We start from the raw sequence: 6,498 nt of genomic DNA on the forward strand, positions 1-6,498 counted from the left end.
GGAAGAGGCGAAAAGAGAGGAGAGAAGATGGAAAGAAGGAAAAAGAAGGAGAGATTAAAAAGAAGGTGGAAGAACGTGGAGGAGCAGAGAAGAGGGAGAAGGGGACAGTGGTACGAGAAGGAGTGGAAGAGGGAACGGGGACAGTGACGGAGAAGGAGGGAGGAGTGGAGGTGGGAGGGGGGGGATGGGGGAAGGAGTGGGGGGACAGCCTGCCAGGCTTCCTCGGGGTCGAAATGAGGGATTTGGTGGAGGAGTTAGCGGGGATGGGACGTTGTGTCTCCCCGCTACCTCCTTCACCAAAGAAGAAAGGGATGAAGAGGGGGAGCTTGGCAGGAAGTGAGAGGGAGGGGGGTGTGGAGGGGGAGGGGGAGGGGGGGCTAAGAGAGTGGCGGGGGGAGGGTAATTTGTCCTCACGGTTTGCCTCAGGCACCTTGCATTTTAGTGGATGACTCCAGTGAGGGGTCGGTGAGCTGTTTGTTAGAGGGATCCTGTTTGAGGAGATGGGGTCCCCTACATGCAGCCCCGAGGCAAACAGGGAGGGGGGGATGGTGGGTGGGGAGGGAGGACCCAACACACTGCCTGGGTCATGGATTGGGATGGAGGAAGGGGGGGCGTCAGGAGAGGAGAGGACGTCCCCGCCGGTGGAGATGAACCAGGGGAGCATCGGGTGAGTCTCCTGTTTTTTCTTTGTTTTTTTTTATTTTTATTTGTTGTTAATAATTAAATGAATAGTTCTGTTTCTTTTTTTAGTCTAAATGTTAGGGGGTTAAGGAATAATGTTAAAAGGAGGGCGGTTTTTCTGTTATTTAGAGGGTGTGGGGTTTGATTTCTGTTTTTTACAGGAGGTTCACCTGAGGGATGGTGGGATGTGTGTAGATTTAAGAGGGAGTGGGATAAGGGGGAATCTTTTTGGGGCATAGGAGGGGTGCACTCAACAGGAGTAGGGATTTTGTGTGGGCATAGAGAGGTTAAAATAGAGAACACTTGTAATAATGCAGGGTAGAGTTTTGGGGATAGATGTTAAGTTTAGAGAAGCTAGATATAGGTTAATTGGGGTGTATGGGCCACAGGTGGCGGCAGACAGGAGGGAGATGGTGGACTGTCTGGCGCCCCTGTGTGTTACAAACAGGCACTTGGTGATAGGAGGAGACTTTAATATAGATTTAGGGGTAGGCGGTGATAGCAGTGCAGGTGCCATCTCTGGGCTAATGGCTTGCCATGGTCTGGTTGATGGTGGCCTGCACACTACTCCGGTAATGGTCGGTCCTACATGGCGCAACTACAGGGGGGTTGCGCGGAGGCTCGACTACATTTTTGTATCCAGGTTTTTGGGTCAGTTGTTTGGACGGCTGGTGCCTGTTTTCTTCACGGATCACGACGGGGTGTTCCTGCAGGTGGGGTCGCCAGTCTGCCTCTTCGGTAGGGGGTACTGGAAGTTAGATCGGGATATACTGGAGGAGCAGGCTTTCGTTGACGCATTTTTTTGTTTCTTTCGGAGGCTTGACGGCCTCCGGTCCATGTGCGAGGGGGTGTTAGAGTGGTGGGATTTAGTTAAGGTGAGGATTAGGGCTTTTATAATAGGATATTGTAGAAGGAAAAGGAGGGAGGTGGATCGTCTCCAAAGGTTTATTGAACTCGAGTATGAGGCAGGCAACCTCGGCGGGTCGATTGACTGGGAGAGATCCTCTGCCCTAAAGGCGCAGCTCAGGAAGCTGCAGGAGCAGAAGGCTAGAGCTTTCCTGGAGCGTGCGCATAGTGGCTTTCTAGAACATAATGAGACTTGTTCCGCTATGTTCTTTAAGTCGGTTAGGGCCAGGCAGAGTAGGAAGGTAATGCATGGCGTTAGAAAAGAAGATGGTAGTATAGTTAGAAAACCAGAGGAAATGGTCAGGGTGACAACTGATCATTTCCGAGGGTTTTTTAAAGAAAGGGAGATAGATGTAGAGCAGGGAAACGTGTTTTTAGAACACTTGTCCCGGCGGCTGCCGGAGGACATTAGAGACGTGATGGAGGCCCAGATCTCACTAGAAGAGGTTGAGAGCGCTCTTAGGAGGATGGGAAAAGGGAAGGTGCCTGGGATGGATGGGCTGCTGGCTGAGTTTACCTCAAGTTTTGGGGTATACTTGGTCCAGTGGTCCTCGAAGTCTTGAAGGCCATCCTTGGCTGTTGGTGTGCTGTCACTTCTTTATAAGAAGGGGGAAGCAACTGACCTTGGCAACTGGCGGCCGTTGACCATGCTGTGTGTAGACTACAAGATTTTTGCAAAGGTTTTAGCAGACCGGTTGCGCACAGCCCTTCCCTACGTCGTCCATGAGGATCAGACGTGCGGGGTAGAGGGCCGCTCAATAAGATGGAACCTACAGTTGATCAGGGACTCCATCGCCTGGGTTGAAGATAGAGGGCTGCCTTTAATGGTAGCAGCGCTAGATCAGGCGAAAGCCTATGATCGCGTGAATAGATCTTTTCTATTCAGGGTGTTAGGTAGATTAGGATTTGGGGAGAAGTTTATAGGATGGATCCGTACATTATATGTCGGAGCGGGGTGTCGAGTTAGTGTAAATAGTCACTTAGGTGACGTTTTTGACCTCTTGTCTGGGGTCAGGCAGGGATGCCCACTCTCGGCCCTCCTCTTCGTACTATACATGGAGCCTCTGGGGGCTGCCATTAGGGCAGACACAGGGGTGGAGGGCTTGTTGATCCCTGGGAGCAGTGGGCTGCGTGTTAAGATGACGCAGTACGCCGACGACACTTCCTTGCTGTTATGTAAGGACTCGTGCCTGACAAGGTCCCTTGCCATCATTGGGGATTTCACCCAAGTGTCGGGGGCAGTTCTGAATCATGCAAAATCTTCCGTTAAGTATTTCAGAAGATGGCGCGGTAGGACGGATGTGCCCGGGGGGTTATCTCTCTGTGAAGGGGCCCTGAGGATTCTCGGGGTCCATTTTGAGACCTCTGGCTCAGCGACGCTAAACTGGAACATGCGTATCGCAGTGGTACAGAGGAAGCTAGCAATGTGGAAGGCTAGGTATTTGTCTTTTATGGGCAAAGTCCCGGTCCTAAAGGTGGATGTGTTGCCGTCTCTTTTGTATTTGGCATACATCTACCCATTGCCGGCTTGTCTGAGGAGGCCTCTAGTGAGGCTTGTGTTTCAGTTTATGTGGAGTGGCAGGTGCGAGTGGGTCGCCAGGGCACGCATGATCTGTCCCATCGGGGAGGGAGGTAGGGGGGTACCACCTGGACTCAATTTTTGTTTCTTTCTTGTTAGCGGAGCTTGCTCAGCCAGTGATACACCCGTCCGGTTACCTCCTGCGGGTGTTCTTCTCGTACCAGGCGAGAAGCGTAATGGTGTGGTCTAACGCGGGTCCTCGGGCGGAACAGCTGCCGTGGCACTTTGGCCATGCGGCAAAGTGGCTGCGTGCGCACCCCGAGGTTGAAGTTTCCCGAGTAGGTTTAGATCACAGGCACCTGTACGAAGAGATCAGGCAGGCAGGGAGTCCTGCGCCTGTAGCGGGCATCTCGTCAGTGGTCTGGGAGGGAGTGCAGGCGCGGGGCCTGGACAACAGGCTCAAGGACCTGAATTGGTTGGGCCTCCATAAGTGCTTGCCGGTACTTTCCATCTTGTACCGGTATAGTGTGGTGCGATCCCCCACCTGTCCAAGATCTGCTTGTGGCAGGGAGGAGACTGTGCGCCATGCCTTCTGGGACTGTGCCTGTGCCGGACTAGTATGGGCTAGGGCACGGGTGATGCTAGGTGTGGTTAGGAGGGATTTTGTTTTGACATGGGCTAGGCTAGAGAGAGGCTTAGGGAGAGCAAAGGGAACGGATAGGGACAGGTTTCTGCTCTGGCTTCTCATGAGTCTCTTTAAAAAGGGATTGTGGGAAGCCAGGCAGAATTTAGTCAAGACAGGGAGAGATTGGGGGTGGAAGGTGATTTGAGGGGGAGGATGAAGAGGGATGAGAGGAAGTGGGGGAAGCATGCGGCACGGGAGAGGTGGAAAGGGGGTTTAGGGCTGGGAGTGTTAGAGTGAGTTTGGTAAGGGGATAGATTAGGGAAGGGGAGATAGGGAAAGGGTTAGGTATTGGTTAGGTATGACGGGGAGGGACGATGCTCCCCTGAGGTTTGTTTTTGTTTGATGTTTTTGTAAATATAATTAATTAAGAATGAATGAGATTTATGATTTTGTAATAGTATGAATGGTATTGATGGTAATAAATTATTTTAACCACCTTTTTTGGTTTACTTCCTGTCTTTAAGTTTGGTGTGGGTTTTTCTTTTGTTTCCCTCTTCTTGGGCAGATTTTGTGGGTCTCATTGGTGGGTGTCTTTTAGGTCCCAGTTGTTGTTACTAGTCAACTCCCAGTGGATACCCCTCCTAAAAAACAAGCTAATATTTTGGGTTGGATATTGCATCCAATTAATATTTTAATCAATGGAATTTCCTTAATGTTCATTAGTCTTGCAGTTGTTACTCTTCTGTTTGTTGTGTACTAAATATGTTTGTTCATTTTCATTTAGTTTTTTTCCTGTGAAGCCATTGTGTTGCATCCATGTCTGAAATGTGCTGTATAAATAAAGCTTGATTTGATTTCAACAAATTAACCCAACGACTGACCAATCAACAGACTCTTGGTCCCTCTTAGTATGAAGAACAGTATCAATCCCACCTTTCCAGCCTGCTGAAAAAAACACCAAACACCACTACCTGGCTCTACCAGCACAGCTCTGCTTTTCTTGACTGCCCGGCAACACAGAAACACATTATATTAGACACTCAAACTAATGGATATGGAGCATCTATGACCTCAGTTACACCTGGCACCTAAATGTGACATCTGTCATCCGATCACTCCAAGTTGCATTAGGTTCAGATCTACCAGGATGGGGTTTTGACATCGTCTGGATGAAGTCAGGCCACTGAATATGCATCAGCAATGTAAAGAGATGGGGTGAATGAGTAGGGAAAAGTACATTTTACACAAATTACCTTCATAATATCAAATGTGTGTGCCTGAGAGGAAATTAACTTTCATGCAGCCAAAAGGGGTGAGAAATTACACCAATATCAGTGGACAATTTGCACTAATGTAAATTAACATGGATGATGGATCATATTACCTTTTGCTTACGTGATGAACCGCTAAGGGGACATAAATATTTACCATCTCAACCATGTGTGACCTCTCACCTCTGGCTGTAGAAGTGTTCTTCCGAACCAGTCCCTCAACAGCTCTCTGACTGAGCTCCACCCTCACTGGGTCTTCAGAGGAGAGGAAGGCTGATGAGGGATGGAAGGATGAATGGATCAGTCAGTCAATAAAGTGTAGAGCTGCTATCTAACAAAATCACTATTTTAGTAGTTCGTTAAAGTAAATTGGGCTTTATGACTGCAGAATACCAACTATAAATCACTTAGATCATGTATTTTCAGGTAGAGATACATCCTTGATATGTCCCTAGCCCGTTGAAGTTGACATTTAAAATGGTTACGGTATGGATGTCTCAAGGATCCCAGATTGCATTGACCATCATGCATTCTTCTTCCACTTTTACATAGCAGGTGTAAAATAAACAGACAAGACAAGTAGGCATGCAATGCATTATGGTCATTGTAGTTCAATTATACCAATGGCTGATGGAACATATTCCCTTTTTTTCTTCCTTTATTTAAATTGACAAGTCAGTTAAGAACAAACTCTCATTTACAATGACGGCCTAGGAACAGTACCTTTCTAGACAATGTGCTGGACGGTAATTATTTATGTGGCCCATGTACCCAGTGTAACTTTATGATAAAAAAAATAAACTTTTGTTCACGGACTGCAGGCGACAGGCTCAGGATACGGTTGATTGGCTATCAGACAAGGTTCATAACGCTGCAGGTGGTAGGACTATAGCTGAGATCCCAATACCCATCTAGACATAGCTTACTGACAGAACAATGAGGTTAGATCCCAATACCCATGTGGATACAGCTTACTGACAGATCAATGAGGTTAGATCCCAATACCCATGTATTGCGAACAGGTCGATTGTAGCGGTAGTCGTTTTGATGGCGACATACTTTACAGTTATTTTGACCGCGGTTGTTATTGGAGTCGTGGTTTTCTGGAAGAAACCGTTGTTGTGCATCATCTTTCAACGCTCCAATACCTGATAATGACCAAACCTGTATCGGCTATTTGGGAATTAAACTTTAATTAACCTGAAAGCGTTCTATTGGGTCGGTAGAATGTGGAAAGACCCACCTCATTGTTTAATATGCACTGTAGTAGAAACATCTGTTGGGTTGGTAGAATGTAGAAGTAGGTTATAAATTCATACTTATTACAAATCTGCAGTTGTCTGACTATTATATTATTATTTAATTAAAAAAATGCACTTTTTGTCTGGAAATATAATAAAGATTTATCTGCGTTGCCCACTCCAGTCAACAGATGGCGATGTGCATCTTTTAGGTTCTGGCGACGCTGCCAGTGTGACGTATAATCTAGTGGACGG

The sequence above is a fragment of the Oncorhynchus masou genome, chromosome 13, assembly GCF_036934945.1.
Source record: "Oncorhynchus masou masou isolate Uvic2021 chromosome 13, UVic_Omas_1.1, whole genome shotgun sequence".
Lineage (NCBI taxonomy): Eukaryota > Metazoa > Chordata > Actinopteri > Salmoniformes > Salmonidae > Oncorhynchus > Oncorhynchus masou.